General features: G+C 45.1%; 2 non-coding genes across 2 annotated transcripts; both read left to right on the forward strand.

Moving 5' to 3' along the window:
• The first annotated feature begins 5,708 nt into the window (after positions 1–5,708).
• LOC134899171 (U1 spliceosomal RNA) lies at positions 5,709–5,872 on the forward strand. Its single transcript, XR_010172853.1, has one exon. It is a non-coding gene; the product is annotated as a U1 spliceosomal RNA (small nuclear RNA).
• Positions 5,873–6,024: 152 nt separating this feature from the next.
• LOC134899287 (U1 spliceosomal RNA) lies at positions 6,025–6,187 on the forward strand. The gene has a single exon (XR_010172967.1). It is a non-coding gene; the product is annotated as a U1 spliceosomal RNA (small nuclear RNA).
• The last annotated feature ends 9,954 nt before the right edge of the window (positions 6,188–16,141 follow it).

Raw genomic sequence — 16,141 nt, forward strand, 5'->3', positions numbered from 1 at the left:
AAAAGTGTCCACAAAGCCAAGTCTCTGATTAACACCTTTGTAGGGATGGTTTTTCACCTATTACTAAATTAAATTTGCTTCATTGGAAAGGCAGCAAGATGCATCCTCATTTCAATGTCTACTGAAATAATACGGGTTGACACCAGGAAACATTAACGCCACTGCATCCTTGCTGCTTTCTCATGTAGAAGTCTGTTTAATGTGAAAACAAGGTGATATCTAATTAGCACACAGGTAAGGAATTAAGAAAATCTTTATTTAAGGGTGAAGATGTTTCTCACAAAATCGTTGCCCCAATGCATCATTGAAATTCAAGCTGGAAAGATGATTTTAATATATCACTTGTACATTTTGTATTGCTCTTCTGGTGACAATGTAGTTTGTTTTTGTCAATTACCCTTTTAATAATAGGGTAAAGAAAATTAAGTGGATTTTTTAAAGAAAACTATACTGTCAATATACTATTAAAACAAATTAAAATGGTAAAAGTTATTGTACTTTAAGTAAAAATAAAAGAGCCAAAATATCAATCCCAGTTTTGATTACTTAAATTAACAAAAAAAAATGCATATAGCAAAGGATAGTTTCAATCTGCCTACCTCTGGGTTATGGGCTCAGCATGCTTCCATTGCAGTACTCTGCTGCACATGTAAGTGCAAGAGATCCTGAAGCACTCAGTCATCATGGGAAAGTACCAATGTGTTTCTTCGTTGGTTGATGGAAGAAACATCTTACAACAACTCTCCAGATTATTGACTTTTTAAAGTTTTTCTAGGAAACGTTCTAGATGTATGCCTTTGTCAGTAGGTACTTTTTGCAAAGTGTCTCTGTGGCGCAATCGGTTAGTGTGTCCAGCTACTAACCAAAAGGTTGGTGGTTCAATCCCACCCAGGGACGTAATTGACCTTGTTATCAGATTTTGGTGATCTTTAAGTAGACAAGTCAAAATTTCAAATCCCTGTTATGGTGTAGGGTACCTGGCCTTCTCTGATGTAATCAGAGTTAGATTTGATTCATTGATTTTATAAAAACAGCTAGGAAGCACAATTTAGCAGTGGGTTGCAGAGAAAAATAAATATGCTGGCAAAAAAAATCCAATTGAGTGATTAAACAGCTCTTTATTTTCTGGCTTTATTTTTATGCTAACAAATTTGTTCTCTGAAAAGTGTCCACAAAGCCAAGTCTCTGATTAACACCTTTGTAGGGATGGTTTTTCACCTATTACTAAATTAAACTTGCTTCATTGGAAAGGCAGCAAGATGCATCCTCATTTCAATGTCTACTGAAATAACACAGGTTGACACCAGGAAACATTAACGCCACTGCATCCTTGCTGCTTTCTCATGTGGAAGTCTGTTTAATGTGAAAACAAGGTGATATCTAATTAGCACACAGGTAAGGAATTAAGAAAATCTTTATTTAAGGGTGAAGATGTTTCTCACAAAATCGTTGCCCCAATGCATCATTGAAATTCAAGCTGGAAAGATGATTTTAATATATCACTTGTACATTTTGTATTGCTCTTCTGGTGACAATGTAGTTTGTTTTTGTCAATTACCCTTTTAATAATAGGGTAAAGAAAATTAAGTGGATTTTTTAAAGAAAACTATACTGTCAATATACTATTAAAACAAATTAAAATGGTAAAAGTTATTGTACTTTAAGTAAAAATAAAAGAGCAAAAATATCAATCCCAGTTTTGATTACTTAAATTAACAAAAAAAAATGCATATAGCAAAGGATAGTTTCAATCTGCCTACCTCTGGGTTATGGGCCCAGCATGCTTCCATTGCAGTACTCTGCTGCACATGTAAGTGCAAGAGATCCTGAAGCACTCACTCATCATGGGAAAGTACCAATGTGTTTCTTCGTTGGTGGATGGAAGAAACATCTTACAAAAACTCTCCAGATTATTGACTTTTTAAAGTTTTTCTAGGAAACGTTTTAGATGAATGCTTATTAGCCTTTGTCAGTATGTACTTTTGCAAAGTGTCTCTGTGGCGCAATCAGTTAGTGTGTACGGCTATAAACCAAAAGGTTGGTGGTTCAATCCCACCCAGGGATGTAATTGACCTTGTTATCAGATTTTGGTGATCTTTAAGTAGACAAGTCAAAATTTCAAACCCCCTCTTATGGTGTAGGGTACCTGGCCTTCTCTGATGTAATCAGAGTTAGATTTGATTCAGTGATTTTATAAAAACAGCTAGGTAGCACAATTTAGCAGTGGGTTGCAGAGAAAAAGAAATATGCTGGCAAAAAAATCCAATTGAGTGATTAAACAGCTCTTCATTTTCTGGCTTTATTTTTATGCTAACAAATTTGTTCTCTGAAAAGTGTCCACAAAGCCAAGTCTCTGATTAACACCTTTGTAGGGATGGTTTTTCACCTATTACTAAATTAAATTTGCTTCATTGGAAAGGCAGCAAGATGCATCCTCATTTCAATGTCTACTGAAATAATACGGGTTGACACCACGAAACATTAACGCCACTGCATCCTTGCTGCTTTCTCATGTGGAAGTCTGTTTAATGTGAAAACAAGGTGATATCTAATTAGCACACAGGTAAGGAATTAAGAAAATCTTTATTTAAGGGTGAAGATGTTGCTAACAAAATCGTTGCCCCAATGCATCATTGAAATTCAAGCTGGAAAGATGATTTTAATATATCACGTGTACATTTTGTATTGCTCTTCTGGTGACAATGTAGTTTGTTTTTGTCAATTACCATTTTAATAATAGGGTAAAGAAAATTAAGTGGATTTTTGAAAGAAAACAATACTGTCAATATACTATTAAAACAAATTAAAATGGTAAAAGTTATTGTACTTTAAGTAAAAATAAAAGAACCAAAATATCAATCCCAGTTTTGGATTACTTTAATTAACAAAAAAAAATGCATATAGCAGAGGATAGTTTCAATCTGCCTACCTCTGGGTTATGGGCCCAGCATGCTTCCATTGCAGTACTCTGCTGCACATGTAAGTGCAAGAGAACCTGAAGCACTCACTCATCATGGAAAAGTACCAATGTGTTTCTTCGTTGGTTGATGGAAGAAACATCTTACAAAAACTCTCCAGATTATTGACTTTTTAAAGTTTTTCTAGGAAACGTTCTAGATAAATGCTTATTAGCCTTTGTCAGTATGTACTTTTTGCAAAGTGTCTCTGTGGCGCAATCGGTTAGTGTGTTCGGCTATTAACCAAAAGGTTGGTGGTTCAATCCCACCCAGGGACGTAATTGACCTTGTGATCAGATTTTCCAGCGTGTTTTGTTTGCGCCTTTGCAAATGTCTTACATCGACAAACTTATTTAGTACTATTTTGCAAATAGGGTTAAATTGTTGCAACATTGTGTTCCCTAATTGCTTGATTTTTTAAATGCAACAATTGATAAAGACACCTGATAACTGCTCTGTGGAGTCTTATTTTGCGTCTACTTCTTATCTACATTTAATTCCCTACCTCTAATCAAGGCATTTTTAAATGCTGGGGTCTGCCAGGACGTGAGGCCTACCTAGACTTTAGATCTGAATTTGAATGTACTTGTGAACTAACTTAATTTCCTACTTCTAAATTCATTCCTAAATTCACTACTTACATGAATCCTGTAGTTGGGCATTTTGGGACTTCGATTGTGGGCATTGTTTTGTGTCCAGACCAGCAGCAGGTGGTGTGCATTTGCTGGAAAGGCATCAAAGACCTCCGATATGCTGCATCTCCTGATGTGTGTCTACCTCAAGTGACTGTCAGCAAATGCCTGCTAGATACCCCATTCCAAGCTGATTGTGACATCACGGAACATGCATCATAGAACAGGCATGCTAGAACATGGGTCTTCAACCTGCGACCCTCCAGCTGCTGTGGAACTACACATCCCAGCATGCCCTGCCTCAGTTTTAGCATACCTTAATAGCAAAACTGTGGCAGGGCATGCTGGGATGTGTAGTTTCACAGCAGCTGGAGGGCCACAGGATGAAGACCCATGTGCTAGAGCCAAGCCGCAGGTACTTTGAATGCTAGCAAGCTGAATGTTTAAATCCTTTTTGTTCCGCAGCATTCCAATGCGGAAGATTCCATGGAACCAGAGATTATTCCATTGAGAAGGACATGCTGCCTGGATGACTGCACTGTGCAAATTAAGTCACGGAGCCAGTTGGCTTGTGGGTGGCTCTGGTGACTGGGTGGTTGGGTGGGCGGTGTGTCGGAGGTGGAGCACATGCAAATGAATGTGTATCATCCAGCTAGTGAGAGTGAAAACTCATGCAGGAGTGTGCCTGCTTGTCAGTGGGTTATGCACCTTGCCAGACGTCAAATCTACATGGAGCAGCTGGAGGGGACAAGAGCAGGTTTGCAAAATATAGATAGAAGAGCATATATGCTGGCACATTCTCCATGATTGTGTCAGCTTATGTTTTGGTGCACTGCACTTTCCTCCACTAAGTTTTAGCTATTTTGGTTAAACGCAAGTGTAGTTGCTTCTCGCCCTTTTGGCTGTGATCTTGTATCGTAGTTGAAGAGTCTGCTGGAGGGATTGTTTTCTTCATTGGCGAGAGACTGAAGATATTCCAGGATGGAAGGCTTGGGAACACTATCCGTTTTTAAGTTGTGGAAGAGTTGAAAGACCGGATTGGACTACATTCTATAGTAAAGGATATCTTTGTATTTATTGATCCTCCCTTTATATGTGTCTGTCTTTCAATAAAGCTTCGGGCTTGTGATTCCCTCACCCTCTTACACTCCACACCCATAGCCTTATTAACTGTTGTATTATTGTATTCCATTGAGAAGGACATGCTGCCTGGATGACTACACTGTGCAAATTAAATCACGGAGCCAGTTGGCTTGTGGGTGGCTCTGGTCACTGGGTGGTTGGGTGGTTGGTGTGTCGGAGGTGGAGCACATGCAAATGATTGTGTATCATCCAGCTAGTGAGAGAGAAAACTCATGCAGGAGTGTGCCTGCTTGTCAGTGGGTTATGCACCTTTCCAGACGTCAAATCTACATGGAGCAGCTGGAGAGGACAAGAGCAGGTTTGCAAAATATAGACAGAAGAGCTCTCCAGCCTAGTTTGCTGTCTGTTTCCACTTCTCTTTTCTTGAGCCGCTCCCTTCTATGCCCTTGCGCACTATCCTGACTTCTCCCATCTGCTTACATTGTGCCTTCCAACGCACAATGCGAACTACAGGTAGTGCTGCAGGGCCCACACCCTTTTACTTGCCATACAGAGCAGCTCTGGAGCTGTTACAGTGCCCAGCTTCTGCAAGAAATCAGCTTGAATGCTTCAGGGGCTGGGGCATAGCCAACATGAGCCCCACACCGAAGGAGGGTGGAGGTGTTTAATGCGAACTAGGGGTCATCCAAGCGCCACAAAAGGCCGCCATGCCCTGCATGCCCCTTTTCTCTTTTCATATGCAGACGAGGGTTGAAGCCAACTTTGACCCACTGCTTGGATGACATCACCATATGCAAATCCATCTGCTGCAGGCCTTCCCCCAGGAATGCTTGCACTAGTTGTTGCATTTGGTTTGTTGTTTGGGGGTGCTTCAGTATTAGGCAGCCTTCTGCCCTCCCATGTTCATCTGAAAATATGTGTTCTCCCTGCAGTTGTTGTCCCCAGATGAGAGTTCCCTTGTGCTGCCTCAGTTGAATCTTCTTTACTTGACAGAGATGTGCCTGAGCAGCGGCCCTCCCTAGCCCTATCCCAAATCATACTTATTTTGCATAGGAGATATCATGGTAATGAAGACTGTTATCCCAGGGTGAGGTTCATTCATTGCATTCTGGGTATGCTGACCCCTGTGATTTCCCCAAATGTGGGAAACTCGACTTCATTATTTGTGGTAGTGGGGGACTGTGTTTGTGCTTTCCTCTGGTCAGCTCTGGTAAAAGTCAGATTTATTTGTCTCAGATCTTCCTCTAGCCTTGTTCTTCTTTCGAGAGTTCCCTTGTGCTGACTCAGTTGGATCTCCTTCACTTGACAGGGAAGTGCCCGAGCAGCGACCCTACCCAGCTCTAGCCCAACTCCTACTTACCTGCCAGGTGAGATACTATGATCATGAAGGTGCTTCTCCCAGGGCAAGGCTCACCCATTGCACTCTGGGTGTGCTGCTCTTGCGATTTCCCCAAATGTGGGAAACTTGACTGCATAATTTGTGTTTCCCCTGGTCGGCTCTCGTATAATTCAGATCTCTTTGTCTCAGGTCTCTCTCCAGCCTAGTTTGCTGTCTGTTTCCACTTCTCTTTTCTTGAGCCGCTCCCTTCTATGCCCTTGTGCACTATCCCAGGATAATTATTGTAGCTGGTCTGCGGGTAACAGCTCTCAGATCCACTTCTAGAAAAAATGCAACAATGTAATTTGAGTGACAAACTGCAGAGATGAACCCTTTCTGTGACTGCTGCACAGGGATCACACAAACTCTATTCATAGGGCTGACTTCACTTAGGGGAGATGTTCTCGCCCCGCAAAGAAGTGCGAGTATATACCGCACTTACGGTACCATTGGATTTACAGATATTTTCTTGCAATACACTATGGGGGTCATTCTGAGTTGATTGCTCGCTAGCAGTTTTTAGCAGCCTTAAAACGGTGGAGTTAACATATCTCACGTGGAAGGTGGTCATGTTATTAGCCTTGGCTTCGGCTAGGCGAGTGTCGGAATTAGCGGCTTTGTCACATAAAAGCCCATATTTGGTGTTCCATGTGGATAGAGCGGAATTGCGGACCCATCCTCAATTCCTACCAAAAGTGGTCTCATCTTTTCATATGAACCAACCTATTGTGGTGCCTTTGGCTACGCGTGACTTGGAGGATTCCGAGTTACTTGATGTGGTCAGGGCTTTGAAAATTTACGTGGCCAGGACGGCTAGAGTCAGGAAAACTGAAGCGCTGTTTGTCCTGTATGCAACCAACAAGATTGGTGCCCCTGCTTCAAAGCAGGCTATTGCTCGCTGGATTTGTAACACGATTCAGCAAGCGCATTCTATGGCTGGATTGCAGTTACCGAAATCGGTCTAGGCCCATTCCACGAGGAAAGTGGGCTCTTCTTGGGCGGCTGCCCGAGGGGTCTCGGCACTACAGCTGTGTCAAGCTGCTACTTGGTCAGGTTCAAACACCTTTTCAAAATACTATAAGTTTGATACCCTGGCTGAGGAGGAACTCATGTTTGCTCAATCGGTGCTGCAGAGTCATCCGCACTCTCCCGCCCGTTTTGGAGCTTTGGTATAATCCCCATGTTCCTTACGGAGTCCCCAGCATCCTCTAGGACGTTAGAGAAAATAAGATTTTAAACCTACCGGTAAATCTTTTTCTCGTAGTCCGTAGAGGATGCTGGGCGCCCGTCCCAACTGCGGACTACTTCTGCAATACTTGTATATAGTTATTGCTTCAATAAGGGTTATGTTATAGTTGCATCGGTCCTGCACTGATGCTGCAGTATGTTGTTTTTTCGTACTTATAACTGGGTAGTTTATCACAAGTTATACGGTGTGATTGGTGTGGCTGGTATGAATCTTGCCCTGGATTAACAAAATCCTTTCCTCATACTGTCAGTCTCCTCTGGGCACAGTTTCTCTAACTGTGGCATAGAGGCGCATAGAGGGAGGAGCCAGTGCACACCCAGAACTAAAGTCTTTCTTAAAGTGCCCATGTCTCCTGCGGAGCCCGTCTATCCCCATGGTCCTTACGGAGTCCCCAGCACCCTCTACGGACTACGAGAAAAAGATTTACCGTAGGTTTAAAATCTTATTTTCTACTTTATTCTTTTCTATCCTAGTTTATTACGACCAACTCTCATCCAAGGAGTTTGATATTCTACTACCTGCATGCAATTTAAATTGCTTAAATTGTTTATATGGTTGATTTGTCCTTCACAACCCATAATCTGCAACTTGGATGTACTTGTGTCATTGAAAATCTTATAATAAAAATGTTTATATATTGAAAAAAAAAGTTATAAGACATATGCATTCAATATTTGAAGAAACAAAATAAAATAAAGCTATGTATTGGGTTTCACTAACAAGCACATTGGAAGACTTGACTACTGTTAAAAGACATGTATTACATGGTATAGAGCCACAAACCACAATGTAGTAAAATAAAAACAAACTTACATGTGTATCAAACCTATGTGAGGCTTACATTGATAGTGCAAGATCAACACTCTATCAACTGTGCAAACTAGACTGCACATAAATGCCATAAAATTTATCTGAGATTTTAGTAAATAAGGCCCGTTGCTGTCCGGGTCACACAGCCGTCACGCCCCGCCCCCATACGGTCCGGTCATGTCTGCGTTGTCCTGACTGTGCCCCCAAAATGGCGGCACAACGCCGCTGGCCCGACTCCTCCTGTCCAGTGACCGCCTCTGCCTGTCAATCAGGCAGAGGCGCTCACAGGGCAGAGATGCTGATCGCATCCTGGCATGTGCCGGTGCACTGTGGCACCAGCACACACGCACTTCAGACCTGATCTCCTGTTGTGTGAATATGCACAGCAGGGATCAGGTCTTAATTAGGCCCTATATACAGCTGTCAGTGAAGCAGTAATGTGCTGATGTCAGTGAAGCAGTGATGTGCTGCTGTCAGCGAGGCAGTGATGTGCTGCTGTCAGCGAGGCAGGGATGTGCTGCTATAAGTGAGGCAGGGATGTGCTGCCGTCAATGAGGCAGGGATGTGCTGCCGTCAATGTTGCAGGGATGTGTTGCTGTCAACGTTGCAGGGATGTGCTGCTGTCAGTGAAGCAGGAATGTGCTGCTGCAGTGAGGCAGAGATATGCTGCCCACTATCTCCCTATCACCCCTGCCTGAGTCACACACTTTCCCTGTCACCCCTGCCTCAGTTACCCACTATCTCCCAGTCACCGCTGCCTCAGTCAACCACTATACCTGCGACCCCTGCCTCAGTCACCCACTATCCCTGTCACCCCTGCCTCAGTCACCCACTGTCACCCTATCACCCCTGCTTCAGTCACCCACTATCCCTGTCAACCCTGCCTCAGTCTCTTACTGTCCCTGTCACCCCTGCCACAGTCATCCACTATCTCCCTATCATCCCTGCCTTATTCATTTATTATCCCTGTCACCCACTTTCTTCCCATACTTACCCAACCCCTTCCTATCACCCCTCCCTCAGTAACCCACTATCTCCCTGTCACCCCTGCCTCAGTCAACCACTATCACTGTCACCCCTGCATCAGTCACCCACTATCTCCCAGTCACCCCGGCTTCAGTCACCCACTATCTCCCACTCATACATGCTTCAGTCACCCACTATCTCCCAGTCATCCCTGCCTCAGTCACCTACTGACACCAGTGCAGATATTTCTGCTGCAGCCTCTCCACTCTCCAGCGTGAACGTCCTGACGACTGAGGAAATCCGCTTCCCAGTTGAGGACTCCGGGAATGAACACTGCCGATATTGCTGGCAGATGACGTTCTACCCAACTGAGGATTTTTGATACTTCCAGCTTTGCCATGCAGTTTCGAGTGCCGACTTGATGATTTGTGTACACTACCGTGGTGGCGTTGTCCGATTGTACTTGAACAGGCCTGTTCTGTACTAGAGGCAGGGCCAGTATCAATGAATTGAACACTGCCCACAATTCCAGAATGTTTATCGGGAGGAGAGATTCCTCCCTGGTCCACCGATGGTGAAGGGTCGTCATCACGGCCATGACCTTGGTGAATTTCTGAGGTGCCGTGGCCAAACCAGAAGGCAGGACCTGAAATCCAAAAACTAACCAGGCACAACACTGCTTAGCTTCCAACATCAGATGAGATTGGACATATCCAGTGTGATGCGGCTGTAGATGATTTTTGCTGTTTCTAACTTCTACATCAATGAATAAGTTTCAAAATAGAATGCATCAAGAGAACGGTGTTGGTAGTATAAAACTACCTACAGCACCTGGTATTCCTAGGTGGTCTCACATCCAAGAACAAACCAGGCCTAAGATCAGGTGATATTGGGCATATACAGTGTGGTGTGGCTGTAGATGAGCTTAGTGGTTTCTGTTAGAGTTCTTCTACTTCTAACTACTAGTACATAAATGAATAAGCGGCCGATTTATTAAACCCGGTGAAATTATAATTTGCATGGTGATAAAGTACCAGCCAATCAGCTCCTAATTGCCATGTCACAGGCTGGGTTTGAAAAATGACAGTTAGGAGCTGACTGGCTGGTACTTTATCACCTTGCACTTTATCAGTTCACCAGGCTTAATAGATCTGCCCCAATGTTTCAAAATGGAATGCATCAAGAGAACGGTGTTGGTATTGTAAAAATACACACAGCTCCTGGTATTTCCTGGTGGTCTCCCATCCAAGTACTAAAACCAGGACCAATACTGCTCAGCTTCCATGATCAGGAGAGATTGGGCAAATCCAGTGTGCTGTGGCTGTAGATGAGCTGGTGGTTTCTGTTAGAGCTTTTCTACTTCTAACTTCTGGTACATAAAAGAATACGTGTAAAAATTAAATGTACCAAGAAAAGGGTGTTGGTAGTTTAAAAACACCTAAAGAATCTGATAATACATGGATGGGAGACTGCTTGGTAGTAACAAAGTCCAATACTGCTTTGCTTCAAAGATCAAATGAGATTGGGCATATCCAGTGTGGTGTGGCTTTAGATAAGCTTTGTGGTTTCTGTTAGAGCTCTTCTACTTCTAACTACTGGTACATGGGCCCTCATTCCGAGTTGATCGCTCGGTAATTTTCATCGCATCGCAGTGAAATTCCGCTTAGTACGCATGCGCAATATTCGCACTGCGACTGCGCCAAGTAATTTAACAATGAAGATAGTATTTTTACTCACGGCTTTTTCTTCGCTCCGGCGATCGTAGTGTGATTGACAGGAAATGGGTGTTACTGGGCGGAAACACAGCGTTTTATGGGCGTGTGGATCAAAACGCTACCATTTCCGGAAAAAACGCAGGAGTGGCCGGAGAAACGGGGGAGTGTCTGGGCGAACGCTGGGTGTGTTTGTGACGTCAAACCAGGAACGACAAGCACTGAACTGATCGCAGATGCCGAGTAAGTCTGAAGCTACTCTGAAACTGCTAAGTAGTTTGTAATCGCAATATTGCGAATACATCGTTCGCAATTTTAAGAAGCTAAGATTCACTCCCAGTAGGCGGCGGCTTAGCGTGTGTAACTCTGCTAAAATCGCCTTGCGAGCGATCAACTCGGAATGAGGGCCATTAATGAATATATATAAGGTTGTAGTTTATCCAATATGCCTTTACTACCTTACCTTACCTCCCCCCCCCTCCCCTCCCCTCCTTATTACTTCCTTTGTTCTCTCCTCCTCGTGTGTGCGTTATTTGTTTTCTCATACGTCCTAGAGGATGCTGGGATCACATTAAGAACCATGGGGTATAGACGGGATCCGCAGGAGACATGGGCACTTTAAGACTTTCAAAGGGTGTGAACTGTCTCCTCCCTCTATGCCCCTCCTCCAGACTCCAGTTTTAGAATTGTGCCCAGTGAGACTGGATGCACTACAGGGGAGCTCTACTGAGTTTCTCTGAAAAGACTTATGTTAGTTTTTCTTATTTTCAGGGAGGCTGCTGGCAACAGTCTCCCTGCTTCGTGGGACTTAGGGGAGAGAAGTATGACCAACTTCTAGTGAGTTCAATGGCTCTACTTCTGGCTGACAGGACACCATTAGCTCCTGAGGGTGCTGATCGCTGGGTACGCCTAGATGCCCACTCCCGTAGCCTGCCGTCACCCCCTTACAGAGCCAGAAGTCAGAAGACAGGCGAGTAGCAGAAGAACAGATGGCATTCTGAGGTACCACGCAGCGAGCGGAATGCTGTGCGCCATGCTCCCACACAAACACAGGCACTGCAGGGTGCAGGGCGTGGGGGGGGGCACCCTGGGCAGCATAAATTCCTCACAAAAGGCTGGCAAAAGTGGACATTAGTACCTGAGCACTGTCCTTACCCCACCAGCGTAATTAATTATTTGTTTCTGAGCGGGACAGAAGCGTGCCATTACAGCGGCGGGGCTTCTTCCTCACCTCACCAGCACATCTATAGAGCGTTACAAGTCTATCACTATAGAGTTTATTATTTCCCAGACTGTGTACTTTTGACGCTGGGTTGTGAGCTGAAAAATCCCATTTGTCCCTCTGACAGATTTACTGTAGGTCTATCCCCCATAAGCCTATGTGTCTGTGGGTACTTGGTACATGTGTGTCAACATGTCGGTGGCTGAATGTTTTTCCCAAGAGGAAACTATATTAGGAATGCAGACATATGATGGTGGCCCTGTTGGCACCACCAATAACTGACTGGGTGAAAGTTTCAGTAATATCAGAGTGAGGTTGGATAAATCTGTGTCCCAGACACAGACGTAGAGAAAAGATGTGATGTTCATGGCTATGCTTCTTTTCCCTCAGGCCCAGCAAAAATGTTATTTTGCCCAGTTACTACACACTGATACTGACTCGGATACTGATTCCTATGTCGACCATAATATTTCCTGATTAGATCCAATATTGGCAAGGAGCATTCAGTACATGATTGTGGATATTAAGGACATATTAACATCACCGAGGACCCTGCTGTTCCTGACAAAGGGGTCTATATGTATGTATATATAGATATATAATGAAAGCTGATGTAACGTTCCTCCATCTCTGTTTGAGAAAGTCTGGGCCAGCTCGACAAGATGGTTTCAAAACCCCAAAAGGTTTCCGGTTGTTTATTCATTTCCTGCCGCGGACAGAATAAAGTGGGAGTCACCCCCTGTTCTGCACGGGGCCCTGTCACAAATCCAGCGGATCGTATGCAGGAAGCTACATTATTTCTAGTTATGTAACCACGGGTACATTACTTAGACCTGCCATTACATGCGCATGGGTGAGTAGTAGTATTCAAGAATTGGTCGAATACCTTGTCATCCGATATAGATATCCTGGAGACATGGGATGCTCCTTACGTTGGATCATATCAAGGACACTGCAGCATACTTACGACTGCAAGGGATATAGGACTCTTGAGTTCACGGGCCAATTTCATGGCAGTCTCGGATAGGAGGGCATTGTGGATTCACCAAGGGAATGCTGATGCTGACTCCAAGAAGAAAGGGAGTCTCTTCCCTATGAAGGTGAAGCCTTGTTTGGCGACGGCCTAGTTAATTTGTTCTCGGCAGCTCCCGCAGGTAAGTCAACCTTCTTGCCCTATGTTCCCTCTCAACGGATGAAGACGCATCATTATCTAACGCAGTCATTTTGGCCCAATAGATATGCAAGAAGTTAAGATTCTCCTTTCTTTGCAGGTAGAGGAAGGAGAAGAGGGAAGAGGTCTGTAGCCTCTTCAAGATCGCAGGAGCAGAGATCGTCCTCTGCTTCTGCCAAATCCACTGCATGACGCTGGGGCTCTCTTGCAGGAGCCCGCACCAGTGGGGGCACGTCTAAAACACTTCAGTCAGTTCTGGATTAATTTGGACCTGGACTCGTGGGTTTTACAAATAGTGTCCCAAGGGTACAAACTGGGGTTTCAAGACGTTCCCCCTCACCGATTGTTCAAATCGGCCTTAGTCAGCAGGGAGAAGGCTTTTATTCAAGCCTCTTCGCGGTCCCGAAGCCGGACGGCTCAGTCAGACCAATCTGAAATCTGAAATCCCTCAATTTCTACCTAAAGAAATTCAATTTCAAGATGGAATCTCTCAGGGTAGGGATCTCCAGTCCGGAGGAAGGAGATTTCATGGTTTTGGTAAACATAAGGATGCCTACTTACATGTTCCCGTTTAGCCACTGCATCAAGCTACCTGAGGTTTGCAATTCAGGATTGTCATTACCAATTTCAGACGTTGCCGTTTGGTCTGTCCACGGCTCCGAGGATTTTCACCAGGGTGATGGCGGAAATGATGGTTCTCCTTCGCAAGCAAGGAGTCACATTTATCCCGTACTTGGATGATCTCTTGATAAAGGCGAGATCCAGGGACCAGTTGTTGCAAAACATTGCACTCTCCCTGACAGTTCTTCAACAACATGGTTGGCTCCTAAACTTGCCAAAATCGCAGTTGGTCCCAATGACGCGGTTGTTGTTTTTGGGAGTGATACTGGACACAGAAGAGGTTTTCTTCCAGTGGAAAGGCTATGGAGATCCAGAGTCTGGTCAAACAAATTCTGAAACCAGCAAGAGTGTTAATCCATCAATGCATTCGGTTGCTGGGGAAGATGGTTGCGGCCTACGAGGCCATTCAGTTTGGCAGGTTCCATGCTAGAGTGTTCCAGTGGGACCTGTCGGACAAGTGGTCCGGATCCCACCTACACATGCACCGGAGGATAATCCTGTCTTCCAAGACCAGAATATCACTCCATTGGCGGCTGCACAGTTCTCACCTCCTAGAGGGGTGATGGTTCGGGATCCAGGACTGGATCCTAGGGACCACGGATGCAACCCTCCGAGGCTGGGGAGCAGTCACAAAGGGGGAAAACATCCAAGGAAGAATGTCAAGTCGGGAAAGTTGTCTTCACATAAATGTTCTGGAGTTAAGGGCCATTTAACAACTGCAGACACAGTACGCACTGGGACGGGTGCCCAGCATCTTCTACGGACTAAGAGAAAAGGATTTACCGGTAGGTATTAAAATCCTATTTTCTCTAACGTCCTAGAGGATGCTGGGGACTCCGTAAGGACCATGGGGATAGACGGGCTCCGCAGGAGACATGGGCACTTTAAGAAAGACTTTAGTTCTGGGTGTGCAGTGGCTCCTCCCTCTATGCCCCTTCTCCATACCTCAGTTTGATACTGTGCCCAGTGGAAACTGGGTGCTTTTCAGGAGCTCTCCTGAGCTTTCTGACAGAAAGTATTTTGTTAGGTTTTTAATTTTCAGGGAGCACTGCTGGCAACAGACACCCTGCATCAAGGGACTGAGGGGAGAGAAGCAGCCCTACTCTCTGAGTTGCAAGGTCCTGCTTCTTAGGCTACTGGACACCATTAGCTCCAGAGGGATTGGTACGCAGGATCTCACCCTCGCCGTCCGTCCCAGAGCCGCGCCGCCGTCCCCCTCGCAGAGCCGGAAGATAGAAGCCGGGTGAGTATGAGAAGAAAAGAAAGACTTCAGCGGCGGCAGAAGATTTCATGATCTTCACTGAAGTAACGCACAGCACTGCAGCTGTGCGCCATTGCTCCCATACACCTCATATACTCTGGTCACTGTAAGGGTGCAGGGCGCAGGGGGGGGCGCCCTGGGCAGCAATATAAACCTCTTTTTGCCAAAAATATAACAAATATACAGCTGGGCACTGTATATATGTATGAGCCCCCGCCAATTTTACAGTTTAAGCGGGACAGAAGCCCGCCGCCGAGGGGGCGGGGCTTCTCCCTCAGTACTCACCAGCGCCATTTTTTCTCCACAGTACCGCTGAGGAAGCTCCCCAGACTCTCCCCTGCTGAAACCACGGTAGACAAGAGGGTTGAAAAGAGGGGGGGGGGCACATAATTCGGCGCAAATTACATACAGCAGCACCACTGAGCAAACATTAAGTTACTGTGTTATTCCTGGGTTATATAGCGCTGGGGTGTGTGCTCATGTGCTGGCATACTCTCTCTCTCTGTCTCTCCAAAGGGCCTTGTGGGGAAACTGTCTTCAGAAAAAGCATTCCCTGTGTGTGTGGTGTGTCGGTACACGTGTGTCGACATGTCTGAGGAAGAAGGCTATATTAGATAGGAGCGGGAGCAAATTAATGTGGTGTCTCCGCCGACAGCTGATTGGATGGATATGTGGAATGTTTTAAATGCTAGTGTAAACTAGTGATGAGCGGGTTCGGTTTCTCGGAATCCGAACCCGCCGAACTTCAGCTTTTTTTACACGGGGCCGAGCAGGCTCGGATCCTCCCGCCTTGCTCGGTTAACCCGAGCGCGCCCGAACGTCATCATCCCGCTGTCGGATTCTCGCGAGCCTCGGATTCTATCGCGAGACTCGGATTCTATATAAGGAGCCGCACGTCGCCGCCATTTTCACACGTGCATTGAGATTGATAGGGAGAGGACGTGGCTGGCGTCCTCTCCGTTTATAGAGAAGAGAGTAGAGAGTTAGAGACACTATTTAGTATTTACTAATTTTGGGGAGCATATTAGGACTGGAGTACTACTACTTGCTGATAGTGTGACCAGTGACCATTGACCACC

This window comes from Pseudophryne corroboree, chromosome 3, assembly GCF_028390025.1.
Source record: "Pseudophryne corroboree isolate aPseCor3 chromosome 3, aPseCor3.hap2, whole genome shotgun sequence".
Lineage (NCBI taxonomy): Eukaryota > Metazoa > Chordata > Amphibia > Anura > Myobatrachidae > Pseudophryne > Pseudophryne corroboree.